This window comes from Hypanus sabinus, chromosome 7 (assembly GCF_030144855.1).
Source record: "Hypanus sabinus isolate sHypSab1 chromosome 7, sHypSab1.hap1, whole genome shotgun sequence".
Lineage (NCBI taxonomy): Eukaryota > Metazoa > Chordata > Chondrichthyes > Myliobatiformes > Dasyatidae > Hypanus > Hypanus sabinus.
In genome coordinates this window covers 27357976-27379545 of record NC_082712.1, presented here as the reverse complement: position 1 = coordinate 27379545, position 21570 = coordinate 27357976, and the positions used below count along the sequence as shown (strand labels likewise).

Genomic DNA, 21570 nt, shown 5'->3' with positions numbered 1-21570 from the left:
AAGCTAATCAATAAGCTCAAGACCTAGGCCTCAATACCTCTATGTGCAACTGGATCCTCAATTAGGATAGTCTAGCAATAATATCTCTTCTACAATCACCCGCAGTACAGGAGCACCACAAGGATTTGTGCTTAGCCCCCTGCTCTACTCGCTTTATACTTCTGATTGTGAGGCCAAGCACAGTTCCAATGCCATACTTAAACTTGCTGATGATACTTCTGTAGTTAGCCAAACCAAAGGTGATGTCGAAATGGTGTATTATTAACTTCTGGAGAAGGAAACTGGAGGTCCGTGAGCCAGTGCTCATTAAAGAATCAGAGGTGGAGCAGGTTGGTAACCTTAAATTCAGAGGACATGTCCTTGGACCAGCTTGATAGTGCCAACATGAAGGCGGCACTACAGAGCCTTTACTTTAGAAACATAGAAAACCTAGAGGATATTACAGACCCTTTGGCTGTGCCAAAACTGTGCCAAACATGTCCTTGCCTTAGAAATCACCTGGACTTACCCCGAGCCCTCTATTTTGCTAAGCTCCATGAACCTATCCAGGGGTCTCTTAAAATATCCTATCATATAGAATGGAAATGAGATATGAGGACACATGTTAATTAGGGCAACAGCAGGCAGAGATAATAGGCCTACCCTGATAGTCCAGTTTGTGGTAGAAGTGAGTAGTGTAGAGTGCTAAGCTGTATACATATGTATGAATGAATGACAATGAAGTTGAACTTGAATTTGAACCTCGCACACCCAGCATTTCTTAAAATATCACTTCAAGCATCTTTCTTTTTTGGCCCTGCTGTGGAATCTTCCCTTGAAATCTCTCTATACTGCATTTAAAATGCTCCTTTGAAATTTGGTGCTTTGTCTTAGCTTTAGTCAGCCCACCTAATGTTTTCATTTTTAGTTCAATGTCAATCTTTGCCTGATTACACTTCTGCAAGGCACCCAGGGACATTCTCTACCTTAAAAGAGATAAATGCAAATCCTATGTGCACCATCAGCCTACTACCAAGGTACTGCAGATGAAAAGCTGCTCAATTGCTCTGGAATGTTCCTGTGAAGGCACCCTGCAATGTACATATGGTACCTACCACCATCTGAAACACTATATCTTCCTCTGCTCCAACCTCCCTTTCTCTTTGGTCTCAGTTTCATTGGGGTCTCTCTTCCTGCCATTATGGACATTTACATTACACATCTGCATCCGCACAGCAAACAGCATTATGGAAGTCCACACGCACCCCTCAAACAAACTCTTCTCCCTCCTGCCGTCTGGGAAAAGGCACCAAAGCATTCGGGCTCTCATTACCAGACTATGTAACAGCTTTTCCCATCAGACTCCTCAATACCCAGAGCCTGGACTGACACCTTGCCCTATTGTCTTGTTTATTATTTATTGTAATGCCTGCACTGTTTCGTGCACTTTATGCAGTCCTGCATAGGTCTGTAGTCTAGTGTAGTTTTTTTCCTGTGTTGTTTTTACATAGTTCAGTGTAGTTTTTGTACTGTTTCATGTAACACCATGGTCCTGAAAAACATTGTCTCATTTTTACTGTGTACTGTACCAGCAGTTATGGTCAAAATGAGAAGAAAAGTGACTTGACCTGACAACACTTGACTTGACACAACAAGCTTTCCACTCCAGGACATCTGAAATGTCCTCCTACTTTAAAGAAAGGTGTTTCCTTCCCTCCTCTATTGATGCTGCCCTCACTTATATCTCCTCCATTTCCCATACATTGGTGCTCACCCATTTTCCCACTGTCAGAATTGTGATACAGACCATCTTGCCCTTACCTACCACCCAATCAGCCTCCACATCTGACACATTATCCTCTGTAAATTTCACCATCTCCAAAAGGGACCTTACCACTAAATATATCTTTACCTCACCCCCACCTTCACTTTCTACAGGGATAGCTCTGTCTGTAATTGCCTTATCCATTCATCCCTCCCCATTAATCTCAATTGAGGTGCATTTCCTTGAAAGTGGCCTAAATGCTACACCTACCCATACACCTCCTCCTTCACCCCCATTCAGGGCTCCAAATACAGTCGGCCCTCCTTATCCGCGAATTCAACCAACCGTGAATCGTGAAAACCCGGAACTGCTCTTCCAGCACTTGTTGTTCGAGCATTTACAGAATTTTTTCTTGTCATTATTCCCTAAACAATGCAGTATAACAACCATTTTCCATAGCATTTACATTGTATTAGGTATTGTAAGTAATCTAGAGATGATTTAAAGTATACGGGAGGATGTGCGTGGGTTATCGTGGATCAGGGTAAAAAAAAACCGGAAGTTCTCTTACTAAGCAAATCGGAACAGGTACATCCGGTATTATTTAGCATCAGTTAGTCAAACGATTGCATTCGTATATAGAACATATTTTACCTTCCTATGGATATAAAATACTTAAGAACGTATGTTTCAGTGCCGGGCTCGGGTAGTTCCTGAGTTTGATCTGGTGACAGATCAGATCACTATGGAGTGCGCTCTCCACTGTGCCGGGTTGATGTGCACGATCAAAAACCGAAAACTCAACAATTAAACCACTGCATTGCTTAGTAATAATTGTAGCTTTCATTTGGGCAGGGCCTTTCTCACTTTATCCTTCAAAATTGTTCTGATTGTTGACCGACATAACCTAATGTGTTTCCAATGACTGATGGCATTTCACCTCTTTCTGATCGCTTTATTATTTCCACTTTATTTTCCATCATTATCGTGATTATTTTCGTGAACAGAAACGCAGCGGATTCAGATATCTGCCACTGGGTCCTAATGTCCATCGCACTGAGACAGGTTAAAAAAGGTCTGGAGTTCCACTGGGTCCTAAGATCCACTGCATTGAGACAGGTTGAAAAAGGGACTTGAGCATCCGCGAATTTTGGTATCCACGACGGGTCCCGGAACCAATCCCTTGCAGATAAGGTAGTCCTTTCAGGTGAGATAACACTTCACCTGCGTAACTGCTGAGGTAATCTACTTGTGTTCAGAGCTCCCAATGAGAGCACAATTGAAGGGCGCAATTGAGAGCATCCTGAATGGCTGCATCACTGCCTGGTAAGGGAACTGTACTTCCCTCAATCGCAGGATTCTGCAGAGAGTGGTGCGGACAGCCCAGTGCATCTGCAGATGTGAACTTCCCACTATTCAGGACATTTACAAAGATGGGTGCGTAAAAAGAGCCCTAAGGATCTTTGGGACCTGAGTCACGCCAACCACAAACTATTCCAATTGCCACTATTCAGGAAATGTTACAGCAGCATAAAAGCCAGGACCAACAGGCTCCAGGAAAGCTTCTTCCACCAGGCCATCAGACTGATTGATTCCCGCTGATACAATTGTAGTTCTGTGTTATATTGACTGTCCTGATGTACATACTATTTATTACAAATGACTATAAATAGCACATTACACATTTAGACAGAGACATAATGTAAAGATTTTTGCTCCTCATGTATATGTAGGATGTAAGTAATAAAGTGAATTCAGTTCAATGCAGACTCCTCTACATTGGTAAGACTCATCGAAAATGGGGAGGACCACTTTGTCAAGCACCTCCACACTAACTGCCACAAGTGGTTCTTCCCAGTGGCCAAACATTTTAATTCTGTTTCCCATTCCTGTTCTGACATGTCACTCCATGGCTTCCTTTTGTGCCAAGATGAAGCCACCCTCATGGTGGAGGAGCAGCACCTTTTATTCCATCCTGGTATTCTCCAAACTGATGGCATGAATATTGATTTCTCCTTCCGTTCAACAAAAATCCCTTCTCCCTCATTCCCCACGCTGAAGTTTTACTTCTTCTCACCTGCCTGGGTCCCTTCCTATATAACCGTATAACAATCACAGCACGGAAACAAGCCATCTCGGCCCTCCTAGTCTGTGCCGAACTCTTAATCTCACCTAGTCCCACCTACCCGCACTCAGCCCATAACCCTCCACTCCTTTCCTGTCCATATACCTATCCAATTTTACCTTAAATGACACAACTGAACTGGCCTCTACTACTTCTACAGGAAGCTCATTCCACAAAGCTATCACTCTCTGAGTATAGAAATACCCCCTCGTGTTTCCCTTAAACTTTTGCCCCCTAACTCTCAAATCATGTCCTCCCATTTGAATCTCCCCTACTCTCAATGGAAACAGCCTATTCACGTCAACACTATCTATCCCTCTCAAAATTTTAAATACCTTGATCAAATCCCCCCTCAACCTTCTACGCTCCAATGAATAGAGACCTAACTTGTTCAACCTTTCTCTGTAACTTAAGTGCTGAAACCCAGGTAACATCCTAGTAAATCGTCTCTGCACTCTTTCTAATTTATTGATATCTTTCCTATAATTCGGTGACCAGAACTGTACACAACTGTACAGAACTGTACCTCATTCTCTTTCTTCTATTGTCCACTCTCCTCCCCATCAGATTCTTTCTTCTCCAGCCCTTGACCTTTCTCACTCACCTGGCTTCACCTATCATCTTCCAGCTAGCCTCTTTCCATTCCCCCCACTTTTTAATTCTGGCATCTCGCTCCTTCTCTCTCAGTCCTAAGAAGGATCTCGGTCCAAACCATCGACTGTTTACTTTTTTCCATAGATGCTGCCTGATCTGCCGAGTTCCTCCAGTATTTGGTGATGTTGCCTTTAATGAAAAATTGTTCCTCTAGGGCTAAGGTGCAAAGCTCGGCACATATAGTTACGATCCAGCACATTGAGTCACAAATAATATTAACACAAATGGCTGGTTAGCAGATTGATATAACGTGCGAGATGCATCGCTCCAGTATGGAAGGTAGCCTAACATTACTGGCATTGTTATAATAAAACAAGCAGAAATATCAATATGTGAAACAGCAGCAATAAAAGATAACCAAAGCAGGATGAGAGTGTGCCTGTGAGATGGGGAGTTCGGGAGTGGCAGCAGGGCATTCAGGCAACATGCTGATGTGTGCTGGGTGGCAGCAGGGTGTTTAAGGAGTCTAACATCCCGGGGGAAGAAGCTGTTACCTTGTCTGTCAATTCCAGTTCAGGGTGGGAAGGTATGACCCCTTAATGGGTTGTAACATCAAAGAAAGTGGGGAACAGCTCGAGCAAGGAAGGGACTAAATACATTTGAGATCAATGAATTAGCAGAGCAGCTATCAATGCAGGGCAGCAAGTAGAATGGGTCAGATGACTTTGGTACAAATGAGGAAAAGTGTGGCAGAATCATGAAAGGATTTGAGTTTCTGAAGGGGAAGATGAAAGCTAAGATGTAAGTCCTTGAAAAAGTCAGTTATGGAAAACTCAAAAACAGAGATGAGAGTTTTTCCCTCAGGTGGGCAGAAGCTGTGCAGAGACTATACCACAGCAGAGCAGGAAGCCGGCAGTCTTTTGATGGAGAATGAATGGATTCAGTAGCAAATAAAAATAAACAGGAAATGCAAGAAAAGCTCAGCGTGTCAGACAATGTAAGCAGTCAGAAGCTCAAATGAAGGTCTGACAAACCACTGGGTCTCAGTGGTGAGATTATGAAGTAAGTATTACAGTGGAGCAGTACAGTGACATATCGGTGCAGTAGCAGGCCCAGGAATTCAGGTTTAATCCTGAGCTCAGGTGTTGCCTGTGTGGCATATAGAACATAGAACATAACTGCACAGTACGGCCATTTGGCCCATAATATATTGATAACCTTTTAATATAGTTTAAGATCAATCTAACCCTTCCTTCCTACATAGCCCTCCACTTTTTAATCATCCATCTGCCTATCTAAGGGTTTCTTAAATGCCCCTAATGTATCTGCCTCTACCACTACCCCTGGCAAGGTGTTCTAAATACACACCACTGCTTAGAGTTTGAATGTTCTCCTTGTGATTTCACAGGTATATACCAGGTACTCCCACATCCTAAAGATATGTGGGTAGGTTAATTAGCAATTCTACATTACCTCTAAAGTAGGCAAGTGTTAAACAGTCAATGGGAAATTGAGAGGGAATTAAGTTGTATGGTCACTGCAAAAATGAGACTTACTCATTAGAATTTGGCAGAGGCCAAATGACTTCCCTCTAAGTTATAGGATGGATAAGAAAATCGTATAGATGGGCAGTGCTTAAACTAGTGTACCATAAGCTTGTGAACTAAATTAAGGAATGCTGTTTTCCCAATGAAAAGCTATTTAATTTGTTATATCCAGTCTTGGTTAAATTCCAACAGATTTTCCCCTAACATTTATTGAATATGACAGAAAATTTCATTACTTCTGGATAATATCCTGAGACCAGCTCCATTCCATGGAAACCCTGTAACCTGCATTGGAGAAGAAAGATTATTTTGGGGAAGTTTAATTCATTTGGGAACATTCCACAAAATGCATTCTGTTTACGGCAAGAAAGCTTCTAAGAGCTTACTAAGTATGCTTTGAAAATAGTTCACACTCATTTAAATCTTCTGCAGTAACCTGTATATTCGCCCATTAAATGTTGTATTTGTATAAGGATTGCTCAAGCACTTAGATGGATTTGCACCAAGAAATTAATTGTCAGAGTACCTCAATTTTTTTTACATTTAGATTGGTTACAGCTTGATTCTGACTTAATAGTGCCATGGTAGCGTAGCAGTTAACGCAATGCTATTATAGCCAGGGGTTTTGGAATTCAAAGTTCAATTCAGGCACGGTCTGTAAGGAGTTTCTGTATGTCCTCCCTGTGGAATGCATGGGTATTCCCCGGGTGCTCTGGTTTTCTCCCAATGTACAAAGACATACTGGGTAGGTTAGTTGGTCATTGTAAATTGTCCTGTCATTAGGTTAGGGTTAATTGGGGTTGTCGAGGGTTGCTTGGGTGGCAAGGCTTGAATGACCAGAAGGGCATATTCTACACTGTATTGCTAAAAATAAATAAATAAACAGTTTTTAGTTCTGTGAGAATCCACAATTTTTAAATCCAAAATTTTTCTATTTTTAACAATGATTCTGATTTCACGTTGTTACTTGAAAGTCCATCAGCAGCACTGAACTCATGATTAAGCTGATGTATGTGACTTACTGGAGAGTTTTTATATTTTCTTTTCTGATCCACCATATCCTGCACCCAAATCACATAACTCTTATGGGGAAGATGTATGGGTGCTAAATAGTGGGGGGTAAAAGTTGACAGTGCAGAACACATTCACTTTGTCTGAAGACTATGGTGTTGCGAGCCACATTATCTTCACTATTGTGGAGCGGGCCAGGAAAACAGTTATGTCCAGGAGGTGTAGGTTTTGGTGGAGAGTTGAAGACTGAAAGAGGCAGGGTATGGTCAACCTGCAAGACGTTGGGATAATGATTGAGCAGCACCTTGCCATGCAAAAGAGAAAGGCATGGTGCCAATGGAATTATATATCATAAAACAATAGACAGGCCTGTTTAGGTCAGGGAAGTGAGATTATGCAAAATTTATAGACCAACAGATATAGGAGCAGAGGCCATTATGCCCACCGATTCTGTTCCACCGTCCAATCATGGCTAATTTGGTTTTCTTAACCCCTGCAATGCTCTGGTTATGATTTTTACTGCTATGCTGTAGGTCTTTTAATTTGGCAGTTCTGAAGAGCAGTCAGTACAGCTTTCAGCTTGTTTTGGTTTGAGCTGCGAACAGAAGCTTTGTTGTTCAACTTAGGAATGTGCTCTCAGCCAGTCAGGATAGTGGAATTGCGAGAAGTTTCTGAGTTGAAGGTCTTTGTTGGCAGGAGCTGGGAGAAGATGGGAGGAAAGATGACTGAAAATGCTGTCCCTGTTGCACAAGGTGCTTTGTGCAGATGAATGGCTTCAAGGAGGAAGGACCAACACTCCCATGGGAGACCCATTTGTTTGAGATGGATTTTGAGCGACATTCGGAAGGCGGTGTTACCTTTCACACTGTCAGCACGTGAGTGACAGACAAGACAAGGTGAGCTCCCACTTAAGTGTACATTTGACTGTTTTAATTGTAATAGGCTCTTCTTTTCTTTCTTTCATTTAATAACTGTTTGCTTAAATTAACATTCCTGAACATAATTATTTACAATTATATGCGGTGTACAATCTTTTTTTTGCCAGGGGCGGTAAATCGCACAGCATTCACACAAACCAGGATTTGGGTGGGCGAGACATCCCAGACTCAGGGATTTGGTAGGACCAAAGTCATACACACCCTAGACATACAAAGCATGAGAAAGGTGGGTTTCTCACAGCAGAATTCTGTGGCTGTTAGTGAGGGACTAACAAGCCGGCTTTCCAAAGGTACCCAGCGAAAGGTTTTTATTTTGTTGTAACTCACTTATCAATGTAGACCTTTTCAATCTTTTCCTTAAATGCATCAATGACTTGCACATGGCCCTCCTTGGCAATGGATTCAACAGATTTTCCTTCCACCTCAGTTCTAAGGAAAGATCCCTTTATTTTGAGTTTGTTCCCTGGATTTGGCTTGGGTAAGCATGTGAGATCGTGATATGGGGAAGGTGCTGAGAGGCCAGAGGCAGAGGGGAGCAAATGTCTGCAGGATCAGGAACTACTTCAGTTCTATCAGTCAACACTGAAGCAGGCCTCAGGCTTCATCAACATCCGGTAATCCATCCTATTTTATTTATTGTTGAGCATTTTGCATGGCTGCTTCATGCAACCATGTGTGATCTGCTGTGCCAATTCAGAAAAAAAGTAGTTTTCCACCACTTTGCTGCTCTCCAGAAAAACAATCATGCCACATTATGTAAGGCTGACAGATAGCCTTCCACAAATGATAAACAAAGTCATTTTTCAACAGAAACCAGTTGTTTTATGATTACCATTACCGTTATTAGCTATTTAATTTATTTAGTTCAATGAATTTAAATTCAATTACCATGGTGGGATTTGAACCCTTGTCTCTGGATCATTAGACTAAGCACTATATTTCTAATGCAGTAACATAACAACAATGCAACTATACCCTAATCCCATTGGGTTTTGAGGACATGAATCAATCAGCCATGATGTTATTGGATAGTGAAGAAGTCTCAAAGGGCACTTTGATCTCCTCCTTTTGCTGTACGTTATGCTGTGACCCATTGAAAGCAAAGCCTGTTTGGGTAACATATATAAGGATTCAGTGACCAATTACTATTTTAATATGGCATCCTCAAATCTAATACTTAAACCTTACATAGCAAAGGATGTCTGAATTGTTACCAAATTAAATAACCAAAAATACAGCAACTCTTTAGCTCACAATAGGTTCTGCTGATGCTGGAAATCCAGAGTAATGCACATCAAATGCTGAAGGGACTCAGCACGTCAGGCAGCATCTATGGAAAGGAAGAAAGAGTTGGTGTTTCGGGTCGAGACCCTTTGTCAAGACAGATGTATCAAATAGCTGAAGGTGGGACTGAGACTTTTTTTTCCTAATAGAATTTAAACCAAATTCAAATTTTCAAAGATTAACTTGTACAAAGTCAAGAAGTGAGTTCAAGGTGGGAGTGTGTGGAAGTGTGTGTTGGGAAAGGATATTCATCAAAATACCTAATGAGCAGGAAGCATTATCCTGCTTCCTTTATTTTAATTTTTAGAGGAAAAAAGTAACTCAGCATTGGAACTGGCTTTTCAGTCATCGATGTTTGTGCTGACCATGATCCCAAACTAAACTAACGTTGTTGGCCTGCATGTGGTATATATCCTCTCCTTCCCTGTTGTTCATTCTAAATGTTTCAAACAGCTGTGGTGGCCTTTATAAAATCTTCCTCTTTTTTTGCTCAATAGATTGCACATTTTACGTTGAATGGAAAAGCCATTTGTGATAGACATAGCCCAGTCCATCACACTCCTACAAGGAATGCTGCATCCGTCACCACGGACCCCTACCATCTATACCAAGCGATCTGCATTCATCACCTCCCCTGTCAGCACATTCCAGTCACTTATCAGTCTCTGTGTAAAATACTTGGCATGCAAATTTCCCTGCAACCCCTCCCACCTGAAATCCACTCTTTCTGATATTTCCACCTTGGGAAAAATAATCTGATTGTCTACCCTATCTAAGCCCCTCATAATTTTATAGACTACCTGGCCACTCCTCAGCCTCTGTCACTCCAGAGAAAACAACCCAAGTTTGTCTACTCTATGGATAATACACCTCTCCAATCCAGGTTTCATACCAGTGAATATCTCTTCATGTTCTCTGAAGCCTCCACACCTTTCCAGTATTGCAGCAAGCAGGACTGCCCACAATATCCAGAAGTGATTTAACCAGAGTTTTACACACCTTCAGCATAACCTGCCAGTTTTAATCTCAGTGCCCCATTACCCTCACCCCTAATGTAATTATGCCACATAACCAACTTGTGTTGCTTCTCCAGAGAACTATCGACTTGCACCCTAGGATTCCTCTGGCCATCAATGTTCCTGTCATTTACCACATACTTCCCACTTTCATTTGACCTTCCAAAGAGTAACACTTTACCCTGAAGACTGAATATGGTACAGAACCTCCAGATGGATCACATCAAAACAAACAGCAGCGTGGGCTGAGATCCAGCTGTTTATTAGCTGTTTACCTCTGAATATATTTGTGGCTCAGTGGCAGGGATGTACCACACTAATCATGAAGACTCTAAAGAATACATTCATTTGCTAAAAGTTCAAAGCCAGGATAACTAAGAAAGACAGATAGGTTGTGTCTGATGAATTCTACTCAATGCAGCCCCAGAATAGAAAACCTACAGATGCTATTTTGATCTAAGCATTTTAGGAATCGCAATACCTTAACATCGGTTGAGCAATGGAAAGTTATGGCTAACAAGAGAAAACCTGCAGATGCTGGAAATCCAAGTAACACCCAAAATGCTGAAAGAACTCAGCAGGCCAGGCAGCATCTATAGAAAAGAGTACAGTCAACGTTTCAGACTGAGACCCTTCAACGGGGTGGAGAGAAAAGAAAGGGAGAGTGGTGAAGTAAAGGATTGGGATGTCAATTGGTGAAAGAGATATGGGGCTGGAGAAATGAGAATCTAATAGGAGAGGACAGAAGGCCACAGAAGAAAGAAAAATTGGGGAGGAGCACCAGATGGAGGCAGTGGGCAGGCAAGGAGATAATGTAAGAGAGGGAAATGGGATAAAGGGGGGGTGGCATTACCGGAAGTTCAAGAAATCGATTTTCGTGCCATCAGGTTGCAGGCTACCCAGATGGAATATAAGATGTTGCTCTTTTCATCTGAGTGTGACAGAGGAGGCCATGAATGGACATGCTGTAATGGGAATGGGAAGGGAAATTAAATTGGGTGGTCACTGGGAGATCCCTCTTTTCTGGTGGACAGAGCGCAGGTGCTCAGCAAAGCATCTCAGTGAAGGGTCTCACTATTATACAGGAGGCCACACTGGCAGCACCGGAAAAAGACAGATAACCCCTACAGACTCACAGGTGAAGTGTCGCCTCACCTGGAAGGACTGTTTGGGCCCAGAATGGTGGTGAGGGAGGAGATGTAAGGGCAGGTGTAGCACTTGCTCCATTTGCAAGGATAGGTGCAAGGAGGGAGATCAGCGGGGAGAGAAGATTGGACAAGAGAGTCGCTTAGGCAGCAATCCCTGTGGAAAGCAGAAAGCAGGGGGGAAGGGAAAGACGTGTTCGGTGGTGGGATTCTGGTGGAGAGGGCAGAAGTTACAGAGAATTATGTGCTGGACACAGAGGCTGGTGGGGTGGTAGGTGAGAAGAAGAGGAATTCTATTTCTGGTGGGACAGTGGGAGGATGGGGTGAGGACAGATGTGCGTGGAATGGAAGAGATGTGATTGAGGGCAACATTGATGGTGGAAGAAGGGAACTCCTTTCTTTGAAGGAGGACATCTCTTTCATTATGGCTTTTGCTATTGACACTCTCAACCAGTTGCATTATAGTAAATTCTCTATGTCTGTCATGTTACAATAACATTCTCTACAAATTGATAGAAAACAAGAATTGAACATATGGCTCCTTAGCTTTGGTATTGGATAGGTCAGCTCTGGCGCACAGAAGAAAAATAATTCCTATCCCTGAGGGCAATTTCTTGGAAATATTTTCCACAGCACTGCAGTTTTCTTTATAATCTGTTTTTAAACTGCACTCTGACAGCAGATAATATTGTAGTTTGCCTTGCAAGGGTGAACTTGAGAGCCATCACATGGATATTGATCACATGTCTTTTATTATCTTTGTTACGGATGTGGTATACTCCAAGAGTTAAACTAACAGCACAAGGATAGTCATGTAACTGGAGCTGCACTTAAGTGGCAAATGATTTCATTTTAGTATGTCTGAGCTGGCTATGATATCAAATTTAGTAAACATATAGTGGCTTAAAGTACATTAATACTCATGCAATTCATATTTTCGTCAGGCAACTTGAAGGATTCCATTTCACTGCATCATAAACCTCACCAGTGAATAAGCAGCAAATTTCTTATGTTCTAAAAATGTCATTAGAATCTTACATAAAATATATTGCAGCAAATTAAAGAATAATTCCTATAAAGTGGATTTTGTCTAATTTATATAGAGCTATTTTTATAGCAGGCATACATAAGAATCTGTTCAGGCCTGGGCTCACAAATCAGTGCGTCATTCGTTTCTGGCTGTAATATAATTATGGTGAATACCACTACCAAGCATATCAGGTATTGTTCCTTGTGTCTGAGTCTAGTGCCAACTGCTGAGTTTCAACTACTTTCCTTTACAGCAGGTTTCCCAACATTTTTTCTACCATGGAGCCTTGCCATTGATCGAGGGGGTCCGTGGACCCCAGGTTGGAAACCCCTCCTTTACAATGAGTCATAGCCATCATCTTAACAAGGCATCCTTTGTCAAATCGGTAGGTCATTTCTGCTGTGGTAGCCTCACAAAGAGAAAATATTTTAGGCTGGACCTCGGTCATTATAGAATTCTAAAACTCCGCATGGATGGTTCCAAGCCCAGCTGTGAAAGGAGAGGGGTTAGAAACCCCATCCTCTAAAAACCTAGAGCTACTGAAACACCAACAGAAGCTCCAAAGACCTCACTCCCGGGAGAGGAAGGATATACCAAGAAGGTGGGCTGCACTTGGGACAACTTGAAAGACTAGTCAAGGACAAAGGACTCTGACAAGCTGCTGTTGGTACCCTATTCCCCAGCTGGAGTGATGGCCTTAAGAAAGAAAGTAAGAATCCTTAACTTCTAAAGGCCTGTGATAAATATCGTTCAACCTCAGTGCTGGAGAAAAATGGCTAATTGCTATTTTTAATTAAGATACCCTTTTGGGCTGCATAAACAATCTGCTTGATGCATATTATTCTTTATTACGTGAAAATAAGCTTTTCATTTTCATTCACTGTCTGTAATTCAGCAAAGCCTGGAAAAGAAAGGAATATCTTAACTCAGTCCCCTGGCCTCACAACCTTCCGCAGTTATGGATTCTTCAGGTACAATACACTATTTGTATACCTGGTTATATCAGATTCAGATACATGTAACAGTCATGAAGCATTCTGATGAAGGATGCAGTGGCTGGAATATATTTCATTTATTCAATACAGCAGCATTGATTTATGGTCATGATTTGAGTTGATATCGTACAAGCTCCAAACTGATTCCTTCGTTACTGTTCAAAATGATGAGCACCACGTTGTTTTAATGATTTTCCACTGCCAATTTTTCCCCATCTTTTCCCTTCTCTGAAATTGGACTTATTAAGAAGCCTTACCCTGAGTTACAATGAAAAATTTGGAATAAAATAATGGTCGCAGTAGACTCATGGATGTGTTATCATTCTTCAAGTAATCATCTCCCACTAATCCCTCATTGAAATTACCAATTTTTACTTTTGATTCCTTATAGTGACACTTAGCAGATTTCTTAAAAGTGAAGAATCAAATCTTTAAAGTCCAACCATATAAAGCTAAGCCAATGCTGATTTGTGCAGGGATTCAGATGGATAACAAGAGAAGACATAATGTAGTTTCCGCTCTTCTGTCCCAAAGGGTCAAATCCAATGCCACAGGGATGCACAAATGAGATAAGAATACTCAGCCCAGATTGATGATGATAGAATCTAGTAATCTCCTAGTTCACAGAGTTCTGACAACTGTACAACATCCATCGAGTCTTCCGAGGAAGACACAGAGAACAGTTATATAATTTATTAGAAAGTGGAATGAACACCATGGATCAAACTAAATACTGTTTGGAATTATATTCACATTTAATTACAAAGCATGTACACTTTTTTCTACTTATTCATTAATGATTAACTAAATAAGATAAATCTATTCTAATGTCTTTTTGATGAAATGCTCATTATTTGCAATCACAATTCAAGTAGAATCTTATTTTTGAATTAAGGAGCCTTCTTAAGCATTGGTGTAGGTGTGTTAGAAACAGCTGCTTACAAAAGAAACATCAGATTTGAAATGGCATGCAAGATGCACACTTGTGTCTGTGAACTGAAAGGCCACACCAATTCACAATCTATTTTTAGGAGTCCCTTAGGACCAATTGTTGCTACCTAATAAACTTGTGGAAAGGAAAAGAGCCGTAACTGCAGATAAAAGCTCTTCAAGTGTTATATTGTGATAGTTGCAATTGCCCAAGGCATCTTAGAATAGTGTGCTTACAATATTGCATTTTTCATTATAAGACTGAGGAGATCAAAAATGATACAGTAAATGATTTCTTTCAGTTTTCATTATCAAACAGAACAACACTGAACTGATAAAATAAATATCTTTGGATTTCTGTCTGATTAATTTGGTGAATATTTAAACTTCAGGTTATTTGTTACCAAGAAGAAAAATCCCAGAAGAGGACACTGCAGTCCTTGAATCATACCTGATAAAATTTCCAAGACTTCACTTTTAACTCCTTTCAGTGGAGCTTGGTATCAGCCCAGTCTTGCACTTTGGGCAATTGTAGTCACTTCCTCATGAAGTCTCTGAAGATTCTGGATGATAATAACACAGGGGCAAAGAATTACTAATCAACAATGGCCACACTACCACTGTGCAGTCTCCGCTGCCCATTGAAGTAAATATAAAATGAAATTCTTCAACAGTGCTGGAGACAAGCTGTTTGCTTCAGGCTATGTAATCATTCAGAAGAGACATATTGTAATAACTCTATTTTAACCCTTTTCCCTTTACATATAACCAACTGGAACACTCGTCATTCAAAGTTCTGTTACTGACTTATTGCTAAATGTACATTTTCATTAATTTTGGATCATTTGTTTTGGAGTTCTGGATTATATTAAAAAATACTTGCATTTGTGAAACATCTTTCACAATCTCTGGAAGACCACAAAGAACTTCACAACTTTTACAATGTATCAACTATTCTCATTCTCATGACAATCCTCAAAGGTTTTAGATCACTGAAATTTTTATGCACAGACATGCTTTACCTATGATATAATATCCATAGTATACAGCTCATCTCATGTTCTGCATTTATATTATTCTTATTAAATAAAATGCCAATCAGTCCTTTGAGTCTCTGTCACTCTCCAACCAACCTTATTGATCCCACTCTCTCAATTATTACTCCCACACATATCACCAAATGTTCTCCTGATTCCTGCACTTCTACCAGTTCTGAAACTAACAATTGAAATGTCAAAATAACAACTTCTCACAGGAATACATGACTCAAAACATTTGAAAACAAATCCACATGCTAGAATTTTATTCAGCATGCAAATATGCATTTATTGCATTGTGACACCCATAATGCTCTTTACCCAAAACACATTTTATTATATTATAATATTTTACACATTATGCAGAAGACTGAGCAGAACCAGCTTAGCAGCCAAACGTTCCTTGTCCTATATCAAAGTGTACAATGATGATATATGGGACTTCAGAATTTCTCCCAGCCATTTAAATATGGGTCATATGATCCAAAAGTTCATCTTGATACAAAGATATGTTTGAACTGATCTGTTAAGAAATAAAACCTCAGTGATGGAGCTTCTCATATTTAGTTCAGTGTTTCCACTTGCAATGGAAGAAAGCAGATGTACCATATTGATGGAAGAAAAAGGACTCAAGGACAGATGCTAATTGCATGAATTGCAGTTCCTGGCTGCTAATTTAAAGTTGGTATAAACACCTTTGATTTGCATGATCTACCATGGACATGAGATGTTATCCTTGATGTTTCAATGGATTGAAAAATTAGGGGAAAAGCAGATTAGAGAGTAATGTCCAATGAGAGGGAGGGTTTCACTTATCAACATCACATAAACCATGATATCTACCAATAAGGATGTCAAGAATGTCAACTATACTCCTTAATACAGACCAATTCATTCATTATGTGTAACCTCAAAACCAATAAAAAAAAAGCAGATCAAAGCCTCAAGTAGTGTATACTGTACAACAGATACACAATTGTGATAAGATGCAATCACAATTCTATTGGTACATTTATCATACATTTTTAAACATCAGGGTTGGTAAGAGGATACACTGTAGTAATTTTTATAATCCGATCATGATTTCTTTTTGCACAGGACACTAAGATCACAAGTGAGCAAACAATGTCAGTCCCAGTTATTTTTATTGGAACTGAGAACGTTTTAAAGAAAGAAATCAAAGGGAATCAAAGAACAACAGGAATATGAACAAAAACATACTGCACTTTGTGTCAATGTGGGAATAATAGGACCAGATTAAAGAGTACGGTATTTACGGGCAATGATAAGGCTAGAAGGAGAAAAGGGTACTGATGTGTATTTAGTATTTCAGTAATATACAGAGAGAATCTGTGCTAATGAAGGGATAGAATAAAATCAGAAAAAAATGAAGTTACTGAATTATCAAGAAATTCTGTAAGGCTCAGATGAGGTATATGGAATAGGAAAAAGATCATTCAGAGGATAAAGTGTAGAAGTATGTGGTTTCATGTTTCTTTGCTGTATTGTCCATGTATTTCCATGTACAAGTTCAACATCATGCTTTGAATGCACTCAACCAGAGTCCAGGTTTTCTTTTCATTTCATTTAAAATCCAATAAAAATTGTTTAGCAATCCTTAAGGTTAATAAATACTGTATATTTTGATCAGAATTACACTATATACTGGTTATGTAAAGCAAAAGATTAAAGATGAAAGTCTAGTTTTACTTGTCACATGTACATAGAAACATATAGTGAAATGTGATCACTTGCAATTAATCAAACCAGGGAAGATTGTGCTGGGCAGCCTGCAAAGGTTGCCACACTTCTGAGCATGTCCATGACTCACTAACCCATACCTTACATCTTTGGTAAGTGGGAGGGAACCAGATCCACCAAAGGAAATGCATGCAGTCTCAAGTTGAATGTGCAAACTCATTAAACCCCAATCAGTGATCACTGGTGCTGTAAATCGATGTGCTAACCACTATCAAAGGTAACAAGTTCACCGACAGAAGGTATGGACAACACTTTCAGGAAGCCTTTATCAGTTGAGAAGCTAGAAAACCTGAATCCAGCTGTGAACCCAGATGCCTCAATTATAGTTATGGCTCGTCTCTAATGTTCTATTGAAGCTGCTTTCAGTACATTATGTCTTCACTGACCAGGTCCTTATCCCAAAAAGAATAAAAACAGAAACTTCCAGAAAATTTCAGGCAGCATCATGGAAAGGGATTACTGAATCATGTTTGTAACCCTTTGTGGGGACAAGGATTTGATATCCTGTTTTTTTTAATGTTTTAACCAAGTGTAAATTGCTTCGCAATGAAATGCTCAAGCTTTGTATTTCCCTACCCTCATGATTTATTTTTCTCTTTTTCTCTCTTGTTGCTTAAATATTGAACAGAATTCTCTTCAGGCAAAGTACCCTAGAAGCAAGGTTCCTGAATTTGTCCTTCTGGAAACATAATCCATTGGAAACAACCTAAAGCAAGTCACATTAGGTCAATGTGAGAATAAGAGAGCGGGATTTGAGAGTGCAATATTTAAGATGATGATGGGACTTGAAGGAGAAAAAGGTACTGTTGTGTATTTAATATTTGAGTAATCTTGTAACTATATTGCTTGATTAAGCCTTCTTTGTTGTTTAGATAATTCATTATGGTTATATGTAGGACACTATCGTGTAATTTGTGCGTGTCTTGTTTAAAGTAAAAACAAAGTTCACAACGTATCCCAGACTCTCTTGTCTTCCTCTGAATTAGTTTAACGTTTTGAAATTACAAAACATAACATGTTCAAATGAGCTTTATATGGACCGCTATGCTATATGATAGTTGGGGCAAGCTTCTGCTCTGCTCCATGAATGTAAGAAGGTCAAAAAAGAGCTTTAAGACCAGTAAGACCATAAGACATAGAAGCAGAATTAGGCCATTTGGCCCACTCAGTCTCCTTTGCCATTCCATCATGGCTGATTTGTTATCACTTTCAACTCCATTCTCCTGCTTTCTCCACTTTCATACACTAATTAATCAAGAACATCTTCCTCCACATTGAATATATTCAATGATTTGACCTCCAGAGCTGTCCATAGCAATGAATTCCACAGATTCACCAGCCTCTGGCTAAAGAAATACCTGCTCATCTCTGTTCTAAGTGGATGTCCCTCTATTCTGAGGCTGTGCACTCTGAAGACTCACCCACTGTAGGAAACATCCTCTCTGCATTCACACTACTTTGGCTTTTCAATAGTTAATAAATTTCAATGAGGTCCCAGTCATTCTTCTAAGTTCCAATGAATACAGGTCCAGAACCATCAAATGATCCACCTATGCCAGTGCCCCTTTTCTTAGGTAAGGAGCCTAGAACTGCTTACAATACTCCAAGTGCAGTGTGATCAATGCCTTATAAATCTTCAACATTGCATCCTTGCTCTTATATTCTAGTTCTCTCAAAATGAATGCTTTTTGCCCTCCTTACCACCAACTCAACCTGCAAGTTAACCTTTAAGAAATCTTGCACAATGACTCCAATGTCCCTCTGCACCTCTGATTTTAGAATTTTCTCCCCATTTAGAAAATAGTCTACTCCTTTATCCCTTCAACCAAACTGCATGAACAATTACTTCTCAACAGTATATTCCATATGGAACACTATAGCACAATACAGGCCCTTCAGGCTGCCAGTTCTTTGTCCATTCTCCAACTCTGTCTTTTTGCAAACTCCTTGCTTTCTCAACACTACTTGCCCCTCCACCTATCTTTGTATCATCCATAAATTTGGCCACAAAGACATCAATTCTGTCATCGAAATCACTGACATGTAACATGAAACGAAACAGTCTCAACACTGACCCCTGTGGAACAACACTAGTCATTGGCAGCCAACCAGAAAAGGCCCCCTTTATTGCCATTCTTTGCTTCCTGACCGTCAGACTATGCTCTATTCATGCTCGTAAATTTCCTGCAAAGCCATCTTGATAAGCACCCTCATATGCAACACATTGTCAAAGATCCAAGTAAACAACATCGATTGACTCACCTTTGTCTATCCTGCCATTTATTTCCCCAAATAATTCTAACAGATTTGACAGGCAAGGTTTCCCCTTAATGAAACTATGTTGACTTTGGTTTATTTTATCATGTTCCTATGAGTACCCCGAAACCACATCCTTAGTAATGTATTGGAACATTTTCCCAATCATTGAAGTCAACCTAACTGGCCCATAATTTCCTTTCTTCTGCCTCCCTCCCTTCCTAAAGAGTGGAGTGACATTTGCAATTTTCCAGTCCTTTGAAATCATTCCAGAATCTAGTGATACTTCAAAGATCATTACTAATGCCACTACAAATACTTCATCTACCTCTTTCAGAACCCTGGGGTGTAATCCATCTGATCCAACTGATATACCTACATTCATAACTTTCAGATTCCCAAGCACCTTCTCCTTTTGTAATAGCAACTGCACTCACTGTTGCCCCGACATTCTTGAATTTCAGCCATACTGCTAGTGTCTTCCACAGTGAAGAGTGATGGAAAGCACTTACCAAATTTGTCCGCCATTTACTTGTCCCCCATTACTACTTCTTCAATGATATTTTCCAGCAGTCCTATATCCATTCTCACCTCTCTTTTACTCTTTATATATATATATATATATATATGAAAAAACTCTTGTTATCTATTTTTTAATATTACTGTGTAGCTTACGATCATATTTAATCATTTGTCTTTTTATGGCTTTTTTAGTTGCCTTCTGTTGATCTTTTTAAAAGCTTCCCAATTTTCTGACTTCCCTCTAATTTTTGCTATATTATATAAATAGGCTATCTATAAATATCTCTTCTCCTTTCATGCAGTCTTTGACTTCCCTTATCAGCCACAGTTGCCTCATCCTCCCTTTAGAATATTTCTTCATCCTTGGGATGTATCTACCCTATGCCTTCCGAATTGCCTCCAGATACTCCAGCCACTGATGTTTTGCCATTACACTATGTGGGTTTCCTCTGGGCATTCCAGTTTCCTCCCAGATTCTAAAGACAAATGGGTTAATAACTTGTTGACATTCTGTCTAGATGACGGAAGCGTGGCGACACTTATGGGCTGCTCAACACAATTCATGCTGATTTTATCAGGTACAAATGACACATCTTATTGTATGTTTCAATATTTCAATGTTCACATGACAATGAAGCTAATCTTATCAAATGTTATCTTAGAGTACAGCCTTTTCAACCCTTTTTTGACTCTTTTGCATTCACAGCCAACAATTAAGCTATCAATACACCTTTGGAGTATGGGAGAAGATGGAGCAAGGGAGATATCCACGGTCACAGGGAGAGCATGCGAACTCCACTCAGATAGCACTCAAGATCAGAGTCAAGCCTGAGTTGCTGGAGCAGTGAGGTGGCTTACCTTACTTAATGTTAGCCTGTCAATACATTTTTAATTTGAAATGATTAAATGGGACACTTTAGCACCCATAGAGATCATCTCTGCTTGGACTTTCTTCTGATTCATGCTATTTTGGCACTTTAAAAGATTGTGAGAATGACCACTCTCCGCTGAACATTGACGGCATCTCCATTGACATTGTTAAAGGCACCAAATTTCTTGGTGTTCACCTGGCGGAGAATCTCAGCCGGTCCCTCAGGACCAGCTCCATAACCAAGAAAGCCCAGCAGCATCTCTACTTTCTGCAAAGGCTGAAAAAAGTCCATCTCCCACCCCTCCATCCTCACCACATTCTACAGGGGTTGTATCGAGAGCATCCTGAGCAGCTGCATCACTGCCTAGTTTGGGAATTGCACCGTCTGGGATCGCAAGACTCTGCAGCGGATAGTGAGGTCAGCTGAGAAGATTCACTGGGGTCTCTCTTCCCACCATTACAGACATTTACACCACATGCTGCACCTGCACAGCTAACAGCATTGTGAAGGACCCCACACACCCCTCATACAAACTCTTCTCCCTCCTGCCATCTGGCAAAAGGTACCAAAGCATTCGGGCTTTCACAACCAGACTGTGCAACAGTTTCTTCCCCCAAGCCATCAGACTCCTCAATACTCAGAGTCTAGACTGACATCTGCATCATTTATTATTATATTGAAGTTTGTCCTCAACTGTGCCTATTGTCTTGTTTATTTATTTATTTATTTACTAATTATTGTACTGCCCTGCATTGTTTTGTGT

The 21570-nt window shown here is 40.3% G+C and overlaps 1 protein-coding gene across 1 annotated transcript in view; it reads right to left on the bottom strand.

Annotated features, from left to right (window-relative positions):
- tenm3 (teneurin transmembrane protein 3) overlaps positions 1–14913 on the bottom strand; it is a 1636378-nt gene extending 1621465 nt beyond the window's left edge. Inside the window, exon 1 of the mRNA XM_059974311.1 lies at positions 14811–14913. The gene's annotated coding sequence lies outside the window, so the exon portion shown is untranslated. The remainder of the gene's footprint in view (positions 1–14810) is intronic.
- Between the last annotated feature and the right edge of the window lie 6657 nt (positions 14914–21570).